This window comes from Gallus gallus, chromosome 1 (genome assembly GCF_016699485.2).
Source record: "Gallus gallus isolate bGalGal1 chromosome 1, bGalGal1.mat.broiler.GRCg7b, whole genome shotgun sequence".
Lineage (NCBI taxonomy): Eukaryota > Metazoa > Chordata > Aves > Galliformes > Phasianidae > Gallus > Gallus gallus.
In genome coordinates, this window is record NC_052532.1 from 135,602,831 (window position 1) to 135,620,520 (window position 17,690).

The following is a 17,690-nucleotide window of genomic DNA, read 5'->3' on the forward strand; positions in this document are numbered from 1 at the left end:
CTGTGTTGGCGGGGGCTATGATTTTTTTAGCATGCATGTATGTATGTCCGTGTCTCTTGAAGTCTCTCCCTGCTTCCCTGCCTCTCTGGTCCCTCAGTAATTTTTCAATCAGCTCATTTCATCTGAAATAGCATAGACCACAAAGGTGTTAATTTTGTTATACATGTATTGATGGTGACTGAATAGAAAAGATAGGGATTATGCTCAAGTCTAATTAAGCAGCAAGGAATCCAATAGGATGTGACAGGATGTGATGGACTGTGACAACTTCAATCAGAGCTGATAATTTATTAGATACGAAACAATCCAACTCCAAGACACAGATTTCTTTGCATCTAGACTTCATTAGCTCCTCTGTTTCTGGAATTATTAATTGTTACCACAAAACTTGAGAGTAAAGTACCAGCTAACCTTGAGAAATGAGCAGAGCCCCAGAAGCAGAGAAATCTACAGAAGGTAAAGAGTAATATGGGAAGGGGAAATGAAAAGAAAGCATCCCGTTAAGATTAAAAATCTGTGTCTAAGTATCTTAAAGCAGGAGTTTTAAGTATCCACATTTTTCCTCAAAATATTGAGAACGATGCCAGGCAATAAAGATCTACAGTAGAGCTCTGAGCCCTTTTGATCCCATTAGCCGGCATTTACAAAAGGAAGAAGTTGTTTGGATGAGGAGAGAAGGAAGGGTGTCATCCACATGAATGGCACTTTGGTAGTGTGCACTGGCTCAGCCCCCCCATTCTCACCCAAAATGAACCTGGCTGTAGACTTCTATTACTCATGTATCTCATTAAGCCTTCATTTGCTAAACCTAGCCAATCAGAGAGCTAATACAAGTAGAACCAGTTTTATACTTCATCTGTCAGGCCATTCAGCTGCTTTCTGTATGGTTTTGTCCTAAGAAAAAATATTTGCAATGCACTGTTTCTGAATTTAGTTTTTTTAAAGTAAATGACCACATGGAAAGACTGCATCAGCAAGTTCTGTCTAGAGATCAGAGATGAGGATGCTCTTCTACAGTCATTCCAACAAGAAATTCCTCACTGCCTGTGTCATTTATTTCAATTTTTAGAGTCAATTAGACTGTAAAACCTGTAATACTCTTACAGGTGGAACCCTTCATGTTCCTTCAGCTTCAGTAAAGGCTTATATGTTTAAGGGCTTAGGTACTCTCTGTGATCTCTAAATATAAATACAAACAAATGCAAATAAAAACTATATTAAAAACTCAGCTGTTAAGGATTTTAAAACGATGCCCTTCAACATTGTCATCTGCTTTGGGATGTAATTACAGTTCACCACCAGGAACAAAGAAATCTCATATATTTAGCAGTAGCTGTAGTCTATCTTGCATCCTGCAATTAGTTAAGCTACTATCTATAGTTCTGATGTCCTTCACTGGGAGCTGAAGGACTCCCTACTACCAAATTACTGACTGTCCTTTGGTCTCAGGCCACGCATAAAATCACAGTTAGCAGGCAATAACTGATACAACAGCACAAAAATCTTTGTTTCCCGGCTCTCACTTATTATCTAGCTCACCCCGCTGCTACTGCTGATGACTGGCAAAGGATCCAATACACACAACTGCAGCTCAGGGTTGCTAATTGCAGATCCTGGGCATGACACAGTTAAGCAGCAGGGAAGGCCAGTAGTCCATAGATTTGTGTTTGACACCTGGCCAAAATTTTCGTCCTCCCCACATATAGTGAGGCTAAGGTGCTTGGCAAAGATGGGGGAAAAAAAGCAGGGCTCTTTTTGTAAGATACAGAACTGGTGTGCACACGAGGGAGGGAAGAAGGGCCCTAGGGAGGTGTGTGATACTGATAGCATTTGTAGCATTGGCATCATGGTCCATGTCCATGCCCACACACAGACATGCAGTGGGGGCATGGCTGTAACATCAAACGAGAGGGAGTAGGGCTTCCTGTATGCCTGTGTGAAACAGCTCACTGCTCCTGTAAATACCTGTTTCCCATCTATTGTCCCATTTGGCCTGGAGGATCAGCAAGCCATGGCTATTCATTAGTTAAATAGGAAAAAGGAGGTAGAACAGAGAGGGTGCTAGGAGATGTGTTTTGGTATGATGGTCCTTTATAATGTCTAATTTGTGTTTTCAATGACTTTGTGCACAAATTTCTACTGTTGGTCCTGAGCCTGTCCATGGGTATTGTTTCTGTTTCAGTTGATATTTATTTTTTAATGGCTTTAACTATATTCCTCAGCTTTTCAAGAGTTAATCTTCCACCAAATACACAGACACTTCCTTCCTGAAGCACCTTTCATTTGTGTAATCCTGGACAGCATGGAAAAGTGGATCTCTGAATATGGTAAACAGGGCAGAATTTTACCCATTGAAATACCCACTCAGTTGTATTCTTTGAAATCCTTCATTAGAAGACAGGCATTTAGAGAAATTTTTGAATCCTTTAACGTGCTACCATTACCATCACATGAAAGATCTTCCCAGTTTACAGTTCAGACAATTTAAAGAAGGTTACTAAAAGCCTTTTGGAACAATTAATGCAAGTCACTAAGGAAGTGTTCATGCATGAGTTTTTTTTAAACTTCAGTGCTTTAATTGCTTCTTGAGCTTGATGATGTGTTGATCACTACTAGATTGCAATAGCTCAGCTTCCTCTGGCAGAAACTTTGAGATGAAAATAGGGTAATTATTATCTGGCCATCCAGTTTTCCAAATAAGAGCAAGAAAAACATTATTTAAAAATTCTTTCAGAAAGAGAAGGAATCAAATAGTTGATAGAATTCTACTTTAATCCGATAAAATTAAGAAAGGTCTGTTTATAACCTGCCTACTCACTGCTTGATTTAGATATAGAAATATTTTTTTAATATGTTAGCACTGTCTCCATCCAATCTTCCTGACGAAAGCTAACCCAGAGAGAAGGAAGACAGTAGCTAAGGGGTTGCTATTCAGAATAAGACGTATCAATATTTAATACATTGATCCTTTTCCAGAATACACTTATTAACTGTCTGCCTACTCTCTGTGAATTTAATGGGAACCACACACACAAGACATGCCTTTTATTAGTGTGGGTCAGTGCCAAGTCAGTAAAGGGCCTCATACAAGAAATCAAATGAATTCCTTGAGGTCCAAGTTGAAAGCAAGGAAAGTAAAGAAAGTAAATTTCAAAGAAGTGACTCACAAAGAGTGATTTGTTATAAATGCAGTGTTAAGCCACATGTTTAATGGTTAGATGAACTGGTGTAGGTCCTGAACTCTACTCTGAATTGGGGTTTAAGACCAAAGGGTTCATGAATGTTGAAGCTGAGTCTTGTCTTGCTGTTTTGGTGGAAACTGAGTCACTTTTGCAGATTTTTTCCTGTTTTTAAAATGAAAGTTAGAAAATCCAAATAATTATTCCAGAAACTCCTGGTATTCCATGCTTTCCACTGACAATTTGCTGAATGCTAGTTGTATTTATGAATGCTAGTTGTATTTACTAACAGCTATACCTTCAATTCATATGTAAGCACTTCTTGAAACTGTTTTGTATTCTTTGTGACCCCACTTTATCTATAACTGTGTTGCAGAATTGAATGGAATCTAACAAACTGAGAAATTACATCAAATGAGTGTGATATAGGGAGACACAAAGGAAGTCCTGAGCCTAGGGGGAAGATGACACACTCAATACCAAGGTCACTGGAAACACCTTATAGTTCATTGTGTGGATGGATTGTACCCTGAGCTAGCTCCTTCTCCTCATAAATTCTGTAAGAACTCTTGGTACAGGAGTGTAGGTTCAACTCTGGAGTCAGACATCTAAGTGTTAGACTGTTTAGGCTTCGGTTTTTGGGTGATTAAGTCCTTTATCAGCATGATGCTTGCCGGCTTCCCAGAGAAACTGGTTCTCTTCTGACCATCCTTCATTCTGCCTGTCCCTTCCTCTGTTGCACCAAGTATCTTCATGGGATGAAATCAAAACTATCTTCCTTCTTGTTTCATGAAAAAGAGGAAAACAGTGGAGCAACAAGAAGTACCCTGGTGCTGCAGGTTGGAGTGGCTGCGCAACAGCTAGCAAAGTCTGTATTAAGTGATTGAAATACTAAAGGTGGTCTCTGTAAGTCTGGAGGAATGACTATATATTATTAGAGATTTTACATGGACTTTGTAACAAGGCTGTTACAAGGCTGTCTTTAAGTAATTTTTACACCTGAATTAATTTGATGGCTTAACTATTATTCTCTATTTCCACCAAGTGTAGCTAGATAGCTAACTAGCTTTAGCACACATGCTGATTCGAAGTTTTTCATTGACAAGGACTCTGGTTTCAGCATTCAGAATAAAGGCTTGTCTGGTTTTGACTGTATAAATGGACTTTCTTTCCTTCTGTCACTGACAAATAGGACAGGTACCACCTAAACAGTAACAATCTCTATTCACTTTTAAACACAACCATATAGCAGTTTACTTTCCTGGTTTTCTTAGATGGTATATCCTGTGTGGTTCACAAGAATCCTTGCAGCTGCATGCTTTTTGTGACCATAGAGCAAAGGCAACACTCAGAATCATAATTGTTTGTAAAGCGTATCACATTTTTCCTGAAAATGCATGATTCCACGTAGAAGTACAACTCTCTTCTCCTTTCTTCCAAGAGTTCATCACCATTTAGAAGAAGAACCCACGTTGAATGCTGATATCAGAAGTCCAGAGGGTGCTGGCACATCCCTCCTCCCCTCCTGGGAGTACGCCTGCCTGGGCTTAGGGCCAAGGGCATTCAAGGTGAGCAGAACTCTTGTGATGAAAGGGCTGGAATATGCTTTGGCTGGAGGTCCTCACTCCTTCCAGAGTTCCTTTCAAGCGGAGGATCTTGCTTTGTCCCTCACCTGAACTAACTTACGATTTTGTCTCATTCCTACAGAAAACATGCAAAAATACTTGGAGTTAAATGCAGGATCTCTTGTTTTTGTCTGTGTCTCTCATAACAGTTTTCAGTAGTGGTTGTCCTTATGCTGCATGAATACAACTAGGTGACATGTCTCACAGTGGAGACAATGGGCCAGAGGGGCCCAAGTGTGGGTTACACAGCTGGGGATAAGTCAGTGCTTTACTGCTGCCAGCAAGACTCTTTGCTATCCTTTTGCACAACTCTGTATGACCTTGACCAGCCTGCTGGGACTGACATTTTCTCCTTTTGGAGTTCTGTAGTCTTACCATAGAGTTCTTCTCCCTTTTAGTTCTCATTACCACTACATGGTTCTTCCACTTTTTAAACCTGTATCTTGGTAATACTTTGTTACAGCTGAGATGGACTTTAATACATCCTATGTAGTGTTCTTGCTTAAAAGCTGTGATTGCCATTCTCAAAAGCAATTTAGCTGCCCAAATCTGTTGCCGACCTTATCTGGAGAAGACATATTAGTGAACCACCAACAGTTACTGAGTTACGCTTCCACAAGAAGTCCTTCACACTCAGTTTTAATGGTAGCAACTTCCCAGCCATAGCCAGAATTCACACAGACCAAATCATCACAGTACCAAACTGCAAGCAAATCAGCTTCATGATAGAAATTTCCATGTCAGACACTCTCTGAATTATGTACTCCTTGTATGTTCTGCATACAGAGCTGGTATTGATGGAGGGGAAATAAAAGCAGCAATACGTCTGAGACAAAAACAGAGAATCTGCAGTGCATGGAAGAGACATTTTCCTTTCTTTTATTTCTTCTGGTAACAGTGTTGTTTTTGCAAGACTGTACAGGGCTTCCCAGAAAATTCACTTTTGTGTTGCAAGCCTTCCTCGTTTACCAAGAGGCTTCTCCCTCTGGGACCACATTATGTGAGGGCAGTGAGTTTACATTTGTCTGGAGCATCTCCCCAGAGTACCTCAGCTCACTGCTCTCATAAGTACTGCTAATAGCCTGCCTTCACCACAGAGCTACCTCAACTGCACATAGTGCAAATATGATATCAGGAAACTCAGTTGCAGAGTGTGTTAGGTCTAGAGGTTTCATCCTGGAGATGCTGTAGGTCAGACCAGTGGGACTTGTACCCATAGAAACACTGTCCCAGCCTAAGTGCTTTAAAAAGGATTGTTCAATGAACACATTCACAAGGTGCACTCTCATCTGCCCTGAAGTAGGGTCTGTGGCAGTGACGTGAAAACAATGTTTGATGTAAGTAGCTTCCATGCAGTTAGTCATTATTAATGCAGACAGTTCTGACAGCTAAAGTAAACAGCATTTGACAGCAATAACTTAATAAGGATGCTGTTAAGGAATGCAGTTTGCCAACCAGCAAGTGCATTGTTGTGCAGTTAGCTGGCTTCCCTGTCCCTCCATTTTTAGCTGTTAAATATGTTGTTGTAAGTATATTTACCTCTTGATATGCTTTACTGGTACCATCTCACAGCTTAGCATGAGATTGGTGTGAGTTCCTGACAACGTATTCTTCTGTTGATGTCGTAGAGATGGAACTGAAATACATGAAAAATCCAGAATGCAGGAGAAATTCAGTGAGGAAGTACAAGGCTGGTAATACATGGGTTCAAACAGGGGGACTACCAGTACCAACATTTAGTTTCCCTGCATGTTCATTGAAACTAAACTGATTGCTAGCAATAATAAGAAGGCCCACATATTCAAAGCCTGTCCTCTCCCACACACCTTATAGCACTCACTTGGGTGGATTAGGAAGGTTTTCTGTGTCCCAGTTCTTACTTATTTCTTTCATCTCCAGTCCTTTGGCTTGCTGAAGGAGCTGCCAAACACCAAAAAACTTAAGGCCTTGGAAGGTGGTTCTCTGTCCATTTTGGCTTTATTTGCTATGTATTTTTTACAGAAAAAAAGATTACTTCAGAGGTACCACAGAAACCCTTATTCGTGTTCTCCATGCCATGTTTTCCTGTATAGTTTAGACTCCTTGATTCCAGTAAAGCCCCAGTTATGTTTTATGGTCGTGATTAATCACCAGAGTATATACTGGAAGTACCCACATGAAATGCCTATTGGAAAGCATTCATGCTTGGGATTCTGACACAAGAAAAATGACACTTGAGAGTGAATTCTCATGAAGCTTTACATTATATTTTCCTAAATAAGACCCTGATGATTGCTGGAATATTTTGTATCAAAACAAAGAAACTTTAAAAACCTCTCTTGTTTTTCCTTTTTTTTTTTTTCTGGAAAAAAAATCAGATTTGCTGCTGTTCAGAACTTTGAAAACTTTGAAAACTTTTGAGTTGTATTTTCAACATTTTCATACAGTTCTATTTAGTCAATGAGAAATATCTGTGATGATTAGTAGCACTGGTTTTTCGTTGTTTCCGAGGATAACTTACTACCTGCTTCTATGCTCATTGGTTTGATTTTCATAATAGAAGGCTGTGAGGGTAAGTGGTGTTTATCTTATTAGTTAAACTGAAAGATTATCTTCCATTCATTGGTAGACAGTTGGAGAATGTGTTAAACAAAATAAGCCTGAAAAATTGATAGCACCCAATTTTTCATATGATATTATAGCATTTGCTGCTTAGTCATTACTTTCCACATACCTCCTTGTCCTTGTTTGATTTGGTGTCAGTTTCTCAGCATATTTGGCTGTGCTGATTCAGAGAGAAAACAGAAAGCAACAAATGCCACTCAATGACGTATCTTTCCCAGGCAGCGTTCTTATCTGCTACTTAGCAATTTCGTTCTGAAGCTTTGCAGATAATGGTGAAGAAATTTTGATTGTGTATTTTAAAGTGTACTTATGTGGAACTAATTATTCAAATTAAAGGGAGGTTATGAAACTAGATATGTGTATCTTTGTATCCTTACTTTATACCAGTTCTATAGACTGATTAAGACCACAATTAATTGGTATTTTTTTTAAATATAATTTAAAAGAACTCAAAAGTCATATATTGAATACAAAAGGCAATGTGACTCCCGAAGTCTGATAATACTTTCTGATCCTGCATTCATACGGAAAGAAAAAGGAGCACACAAATTGGACTTTGTGATGCTGTCTCCAGCAGGCAGACTGAAATTCTGCCAGCTCTACTTAGAACTCAAGGGTTTGTTTTTTTTTAATTTTATTAATTCATTATCTTAATTATGCACAACTGCTCTCTAGGAGTTTCCTGAAGAGAAGCAAAAATCTGTTTAGTGGTCATTAATAGGAGGAATAGACAGTGATTTGTTTCCAGGCTGAGAATATTTTCTGAAAAGAAGTTCAGCCTGGAAAAACTCTCACCTGACTGAAAAGGGATTTATTTATTTTCTGATGTGACAGACAGTACTGATGACATGAACTTGGTACAGCATCTAACTCTTTTCAACCAGGAGAAACATGACTAAAGAATTACGCAGTTCCTCACAGATTTTGTTCATTCTGCTTTTAAAGAAACTTGCTGGCAAGTTTTTATCCAGTGTGACTTACATAAATGTCTGTCCAAAAATCAATGTGAGATCATAAAGCTGTATTAATTTTATTGTTCAGCTGAAAGTAGTAATGAGATTTATCTCCACAGTCCCTTCCTCCTCTCAGAGGCTCCTCATTCTGAGATGAATATTTTACATTCCTGTCAGAAGGGAAAATGACCAACGTTCACATCAAAAAGTTGTGTTTCAGTCTCCAATTTTTTTTGTGGTTCCATACTAATTCTCCTAATTATGAGACAAGCAGATTTTCCACGACGTTACTTGATATTTGCCAAAGTGTATTATAGGGATCTGTGGCTGCATCGGCATAGGACTTTGCCTTGGTACAGAACTGAGGCTGTGGAGGGAATTCCTCCAGCTGTTGTCAGTTGTGCACTTAGCGATTTGGCCTGTGGAGCAGTTGGCTGTGTGGAAAGCTAAAGTCCCTTTCAAGAATGTAAAATCAGAAGCTGTGCTCCTGCGGTGCTTCAAGTGCATTGCAACCCCTAACAGGCTTCAGGGTCAAAACTAATCATGGACCTTTGGGAAATTTTGGTCTGCAGCCAGGGGAACAGCTGAAGCCTGAACTGAAGTAAGAGCCCTGCACTGTCTCCCGTAGCTGTATCAGACAAGTGGTAATTGCTTCCCTGATGGGCTGTTTTCTTACACCATCTACTTGCTAAAATTGATGTTGCCTCTGATTTTTTACTTTCTGTGAAGTATTTTCATCTCCTTTCATTTTCACCTCTTAAGTACCTCCTTACTTCCCCCCTTTTCCCCTTAATATATACACCAGCCTCTTGCCATAATATCCCATATTTTTTTTCTGATTTATTCTTGGGGAAAAAAAGTGTACAAACATAATTTATTGTGTCTCATTTATCCTTCCTGGAAGGTTTTCCCTATCACCTTAGAGTCTTTGGAATGCCCATCCTCCTGTTAAGTGGAGTAGCATGAAGATGGGGAAGCTGTTAGCTTATAAACTGCCTTCTTCCCTTGTCCTACCTTTCTAAAACATTTTGCAGTGTTCTTTGGTAACATCATTATAAGGGGCTATCAGCAGATTACTCACTGGGCTCAACACTTTGCATGTTACAGTAATGCAAAAAGCATTAAAAAAGGTGTAATTCAGTAGATGTTATTAAAAGTTAATATGCTTGAAGTAAAACTACAGCAACCCTTCATCTGTGCCTTGATGGCTTTTTGTTTATAAGTCACTCATGTGTGGCTACAGCTTGGGTAGAAATTTTGTTTTCAGGCCTATTGTACTGCTTTTACTTCCATCTTTTTCCCACAGTATTCTTTTTATACTATCGGTGTCCTTAAGTGTTAAAAGTCTACATGAGTTTGAGGGAAAGCTGGACTAATTACAAGGAGACAGATGCAAAATGTGGGATGTGGAAGGGTAGCTGGGAGAGGCATTACACCTGCTCAGCCTGCATATGTCCACTCTCAGGCAGCTGCTTCTCATCAGCCAGGACCCGTCCAGCTGCCCTCGTTGTCCTGCAGATGTCCAAGTTCACAGGGGTTACCAGATCCAGCTCCAGCCCTCTAAACCTTCCTCACAAATGGCTTTTCCACTCCTTTTATAGTCTTAAGTGTCTCTCTAAGGAAACCCTTCTATCCCTTCCCTTCCACATTTAGATAGTAATACTGACCACAGCACAGTTGGGTACTGATACAGCCCAAAGACAGACAGGGTGCCCCTGATGTTGCCAAGCTTACTTTGCCAGTTTTAGATTGCTCCTACAGCAGTAGCAAGTACTGGTATTTTCAGATGTGCTGAGGCCTCTCTGTTCCAAGAATTTAATAATGTGCTGAAGGCAGAGGACAACTCTTCCTTGCTGCTGTGTTGGAATGCACAAAAAAATAAACAAACAAAATCTAAAAAAAAGGGCCCTTGCCCTGTGTGAATTAAAATCATGGCACAGTCTAAGTTAGACTCACAGTGTGGCTTTCTTCTCATCTAACTTCAACAATCCATACATGAAATGTCTTTTGTTTCCCTTGTGGTCCTGGGAACAAGACACTGATGTCCAATTAGTGATATCTCTCCCCCTCACACAGACCTCTGCAAGTGCATCTTTTCCTCTGTTTGCAGGAAGTGTAACTTGAAGGACTACTTTTGATGTTTAAGAAATTTCTACCAATAGCAAGAATGGGAAAAATGATCACCTTCACAAAGACGGGGGTCAATATTTTACATCACCCATAATACAGAAGTGTCTAGAAGAAACCCTTTGTTACTGTGATGGCAGCTGTGTTAGCTACTGTTGCATGCCCTCATTTAGGATGTTCACTTTAGGGTGCCTGCTCACTCCCCCTCCTGCCAGTGGGATGGGGGAGAGAATTGGGGAAAAAAAAGGTAGAACTTGTAGACTGAGATAAAAGCTATTTACTAAGACAGAAAAGGAAGAGAGAAATAATAGTCATGATAATTATATACATATTATATTCGATATACACATACATATATATGTTATATTATATTTGATATATGTGACAATTATGTATATGTTTTATATATATATATAACATATATTCCATTTTTTCTGTCATTTGTCATCTCAGCAGCATCGTGGATAATCCCAGGATTTCTTTGAGAAAAACAGTTGAGATCAGAAATACCACAATCACATCCAACTAAACACTGTCAAAATTTTGGTGGATCAGCTCTGCAGCAGATTGAGTAACTTGTCCTCATGTAACACGAGCAAAATACTTCAGAAGGAACTTAAACCCCGTGAGATTTCCCAACCTAAGTGCTCTGCTGAATCAGTGCACCACCTGCATTGACAGCTTGTTGAAATACTTAGTATTTCAGTCATCCGTACAAGATTATATAGAAGCAGATAATTTCAACATAAATGGTGTTTGAAGAACCTGCTTTCAATAACCAGGCTGGTATAGAATGAGTGCAATAATTTATTTACTTGGTGGGTTATTGCTGATCCACGTACAGTGCGACATATGCATTCCCTTTGATCACATCAGTGTTACGTTGACAGCTAACTTTTGATAATTCAAAATCCTTTTGCAGTAGCTACTGTGTGCTATATTTCTATATTTAAATCTAATTAAAACTTTTGTTCTGAACATGATTCTCCCTTTAATGCCAACTACATCACTATATGTGTTACTTATGCAATCATGTAATTGAATGGATTTGAAGTAGTAGCTTAAAAAAGCCCACGGAGGTATAGTTCAAATGGGAAAAAAACACTTGAGGAAAAAGTAGACGGTAATTAGTTGGTTAGCACAGCATTTTTTTTGCATTATTTTATGAAAAGCAGAATGTTGCCACATTTTGCATTCTGTTTTCATGATGTCATCTCTGAATTTCCCAGTTTGCCCCTTGGGCATGCAACTTTGTTCCTTGTATTAATCTAAATCTAAGTCTTAATTTATTTCTTCTTCTTTTTTTTTTTTTTTTTTTTTAATGCATATGACTGCTAATCTCCTTGGGGTGCCAGGAACTGATGGGTTGGAGCCAGTTCTAATTGAAACCAATGAAATGTTCAGTTTGACATCAGTGTTTTCAAGACATGCAGAAGGCTTAGTGATTATTTTAAAGTCTTTCTATTGTTAATTGTTACTTGTACGCTAATCTGATCAATTCTCATTGCTTGAAAAAAGACAAATTCATTTCAGTGACTAAATTGGACAATGTGGTTTATTTGCCTATTTTATTTGCCTATATGCACGACAAAAACATTCACATACCCGTATTCAAACCTCCTGCTACTCTACATCTTGAACAAATAAATATTATATTTATCTGGTAACTAGAATTTAACGGTGGCTATGGGACTTGCTAAATCTTGCTGAGGGTAATTTTTCAATGTGCATTCATTAGCAAATATTAGCATCCACATTTCATTTAGCAGAGCTAGGATAACAAGAAATTAATGGACCACTCACTTAAAATTAATAGCTTCTATCTCATAAACTGACAGAATCAGTCAATAAGAAATGTGTATATTCACCACACTGCAGTGCACTTTAATAGATGTGTAGTTCTCTGTGATATTTGAGTCTTGGAGCCCCAGTGGCTTTGTCCCATGCATAGGTGGGGAGCCTGGGCTGGGTGATGGTAGCAGCCAGGAGCACAGCTGTGACACCCAAGGAATGCAGCTGGGCCACTGGGAAAGGCATGGAAAGGCAGCATGGTGCTGAGTTAGCTGCTGCCACTTTTGCATCTGCTGAGCAGGGAAGGAGCTCTCTGCCCATTTCTCCTGCTGGAAACGAGTCAATTCACCCTGGAGATGGCTTGTGGAAATTTTCCTTCTTCTTCATAAGGAAAAGTGCTGCTTGAAGAGGTGAACAAAGGGCAGCAAGTAGACTTTTCATCCTGGTAACATGCAAGCTGAATTGATTAACATTAGGGAGAAACTGTGCAGGCCCAGCCAGCACTTTGGAGGTGGAAACAGCTTTATTTGAGTACTTTCCAGGACTATCATCCTCTATGAAAACTAATGGCACCCAAGTTAAAAAGGCACTGAATACATATAAGTGGTAATTCATCAACAGGATGTTTCCTTTCACTGCAGTGGGCAAGGAACTAAGTTAAATTTATCATAAAGATTGGAGTATTATTTATTACTTCTTTGTAGGTGTATGACTTTTCCCATATTGATGCTGTCCCACTCATCTCTCTTTGCTTCCTACTTTATGACATGGAATCGTTGCCTGGGGCTGATACTCTGAAGGACTAGGTATTTTCCATTTTAATGAGTGAGGGTTATCTGGGGTTTGCAAGTGTTAAGAATACAACTGGAATCTGGCAGATTGTTCTGACATTGGCAGGAAGACTATACAGCAGTGTTTCTAGGTGGAATACAGTGAGTTTGTTTCATCAGTCATAGTTCTTTTTTTGTTTGTTTGTTTGAGGTAGAGTTCTTGTAGAGGAGAGGAATTAGAAGGTCTTTTGAGTTGTTGTCTAAAAAAAATGACTTTGTCCTTCACGTAAGGGTACTAGTTATGTACATCTCCATTGTCTACCAATGTCCATATGAAGGTCTGCAGACTTCTTCAACAGGACACCCTCTGAGCCTGGTCAGGAGCAGGAGGTGAGTGGTGCCACGTGAGCGGACAGATCAAAGTGTCCACTCACATTATGTCTTAGAATCATAGTCATAGAATCATAGAATGGCTTGGGTTGGAAGGGACCTCACAGATCATCAATCTCCAACCCCCTGCTGCAGGCAGGGTCATGCTGGCTGCCTAGCTGTAGCAGTCCTGCATGTGCCTTGCTCATCTTGACAATCATGAAGTGTCTGGGAGCTCCTTCGCATCCTGTTTGGAGGGTTACATCTGTCCTGCTCTATCCCTAGATCTTGGGATCTCCTTGCAGGGAATAAGCAGGGTGCAGTAGTGCCAGCAGTCAGTGTTTTTAGGGGATGTAGTTTGGTGACTCTGCAGCCACTCAGAGGGGCCACTGCAGAAGAGGGAAACATAAAACTTTCTTGGACAGACTACACTGTTGTAACTGCATTTTTGGCAGTGAGAATTGTCATACAAATGAGCAAGAGATAAATGTCTCTATCCCACCTCACGGTACAGTAAGTATTTGCTGCCAGAGTGTGATCTTTCTGCCAACGACTCACAGCAGTACAGTGGTTATGAACAGAGCTTTGCTTTGAACAGAGGGCCACGGCACATCAGTGATAAGCACTGCAAAAAGGTGTTGTTGCTAAGAAACTGACTGGGTAAACAAGCTGCGTAAAAAAAGGAGTACATGGATACGGTGTGATGTTTGATAAATTCCCTTGCAGGATGTTTAAGCTTATATAGGCCATAAACCACTCAAGGCAGTTTTTGATGACATAGTCTGACAGACAGCCACTTGCCCCCAGATTGCACAATTGGTCTTCCTGAAGGGTCAGAGATCAACTTTCAGGGACTAGATGGTCTTGCTTTGGCTTGTGCTGTGTTGAATCTTTGTTCACCTCAGCCTGTAATTTCTAGACAGCACAGCTACATTAGGATGATTTAGAGATGTAGAAAAACTCAGGAAGAGAAGTAGGTGGATATGATCCAAAGACAGACGTAGTTGTTCAGTTTCAAAAAGGTGTTTTTCAATGGAGTAGTTCTAATTAAGTCTTCAAGGGCACAAGTGTGAGAGTCATCTCATTTAGGAAGAAAACTGTCTGGTAAGACCATCTACCAATGAGGAACCATGAGGAACAAGCAATTCTGCATGCAACAGAACTGATGAAGCCCAGCTTCCAGAGGCTGTTCCTTCTTATCCCTTTGTTGTTTCCTCTTCACCAGTGGATGAGGTTTTGGTATCTAATGGAGAGCAAAACCATTCCTTAATGGGAGCACCAAATATAGAGAGCAGTTCCACAAGCTTTATTTGCTTAGGCAACCACCCTAAATATAATCTAGGCTTTTTTCTAGTTTTAATACCTGATTATGTGCTATTGCTAAGGGGAGCAGGAGGGAAGAAATATTCCAAAAACATTAATCTTTGTGTATAAACAACATTGGAAGACTAGCATTGAACTCACATCTGAAGGGACCTTCAAATAGCAGTTAACCCACTTAAAAAACATACAGTTTTTTTAATTGTACATTTCATTTTACTTTTGCTCCTGATCTTGCTGAGACTGGGTGATCAGGTGCCAAACCCAAAGTCCACAGGGAGTGTAAAGCCAACAGAGGCCTGACCAAATGGCCTAGATGGCAAAATTCTAACCCTCTAATGCAATAAGGCATCTCAGAGCCACGCCGCAGAAATATCTTCTGATTTTATACACACTTAAAATGCAAAGTTTAAACCCTTAAGGGATGTAATTGCAGTGTTCCTTTCATTCTGTGGAACGCTTCATGTACTGTGAAACCATAAGCAGACCTAAATGTAAAAACAGAATTTGCAATTCAATAGTTCTCAACATCAGCCAGGAAGAAAATGTATGAACCCATCTGGAAGAATTTGTTTTGTTTTCTATTTGATTCACTGCATAGTCTGGTAATTTTTAAATTCTTGCCCTTCACTGAAACTGTAGTATTAGTGTGATCTTTGTACAGTGTCAAGCACTGCAAGCTTTGTATTGTATCTAATGCTAGACAAGGGTCCAGGGAGAGAAGAAAAGAGAAAAGATTGTTCTCTACGGTACCAGAGACAAAATATTTGTGGTTATGCTTTATGAGATATATTCTTTCACCTCACTTACCATCTACTCTGGTATCTTGCTGTAATTCACATTAGTCGTTCTGTGAGACTTTTGTCAGCCTGCAAACTCACTGCTCATGCTCTTATCCTAATATTGTTTTGAGAACCGTGAGGGGAAATCTGTACTATTTCATCTCAAAACGTAAATCCAAAAAAATATCTTTCTGTGAAGCCTGAAGATTTTCATCCAATCTTTTCCGATCCAGTCCTTTTTGCCAGGTGTCAGAATGCAGATCAGAGTGGCTGGACAGGAAGCAGAAAACTTGTGTCAGTCTTGTACCAGAATTTGCATTGTGTGTGTTAAAGTGCAAAGTGGATGAAAAGCAGTGTGTGCTCTTAGTGCAGCATGCACCAGTGAGAACAGGAGATATAAGCCCTATGCTAGTTCCTTACAAGATGTCCAGCCTTCACACCAGCCACCAAAACATCTGGTACAAATGGTAATTCACACAGCAATGAAGTGTTTTCAGTCAGTCCTAGGAAATTCTGTTGTGTTAGCGGTGCCAGGCTGGCTAAAAATTGTGCCTTCCTCCTAATGGCAATTTTTAGTTTACTGACTTCTTCAAATGAATCTACTTATTATCTTTGAGGTAAAGCTCAAATATTTCTTGAGTTTTTACTGTTGATTTGAATATGCATTATTCTAAGGTTTTTGCATAGCATCCTAAAAGCTGCAAACAGTACTTATAACTCAGCAATGTGTCATCAAAATCTATTTTTGCCTGAGCTCTTGAGCGCATTTTCAAAATCCCTACCTGAGTCAATCAGTTGCAATCACCCAGAGTATGCATGAATGATTGACTATGACATCTGGAATGTAAGATTATTATAATACAGAATAAAGCACCTGCACCACTTCTTTCTTTGAATGACTGTTAGGGTAATAACGTTAAGTAATGAACTTACACAAATGGTTAATGTGAGTAGTTAAGCTTTCACAACCAAAGCAGAATACTTAGAGACAAGCAAGATTTATGAAAAGCTTGTCTCACAGTGCACGGCATCATTATCTTATATAAAGACCTACATAATCACGATTCTCACTGTTGGCTCACAGTACTCCGCACTGTATTTTGCATAATTAAGCTAGCAGAGGCTGTTATTTGATCTTACTCTGCTGGCATACATACTATTTATAGTAAGACTTGCTGTATTAGGAGTTCAAACACTCAGTATTTTTAAAATAATGAAGTAATCCAAATCTTTGAGGTTAAGTAGGTCTGGTCAAGCTAGTGGGGCTATACCTCCCTGTTATCAGCTCAGCATACAGAACATCCCATTTGTACTCCCAGAAGTATTGGTACAGTAGCAATTAAGTTTTTCAGAAAAGCATATCAGCCTTTCTAGAGTTGAATCCAGTGTTCTGAGAATCTTCTTTTTCTTGGATAGCTGGGAAAAAGAATGTATTTCATGTTTGGTGAAAATCAGTCCCAGTCTTCACAATGGCTGTGCCTGCTCTTTCATAGTTCTCTGAACTGCCAGAGTCAACCAGAAAAACAAAAGCACCTATTCTGTATCAGACGAATTCTGTTTGTTTCCACTGTTGTCTTCACCCTTAGGTAATAGAGCACCATCTTGCTGGGGTTATATTTACATTCAGCTGCAATTTAATTAATTCTTCACATCCCTGTTTGTTCCTTCCATAGGTAATAGGAAGAGCTGTTTTTCGTGATGAGTCTTCTCTATACCGAAATATCAGTAATAACTATTCTATAAAACTAAATTCTATAAAATTGAATCAAAAGGGTTTTTTAATAACAGTAGCGTGGGAGAAACTCCCAATATTGCAGTCAAAAGTCACTGGGATATTGTGGGCCTGAAAAAGTTGGTGGGATTTGAATTAGATTGTAGGGTTTTTTTGTTGTTGTTGTTTCAGACAGTTCTGCCTGCTGCAAGTAATGTTCTTCAGAATGGGTAAAATACCATATATTTTTAGTTAATCCACTTTGTTAGCTGTGCCATAATCTTCAGGCTGTATATGTCCAAGTGTTTCAGAGAGGAAGAAATTTTGAAGCTTTTAATAAGACTACTCAAACGAATAATGGAACAAAAAAGACATTTGCTTAAGCAAGAGTTTCATCAGGATGTAGATTATTATCTCGGCCAAACCAGATGGGAAGCTTGTAATGTAATTGCACTAACA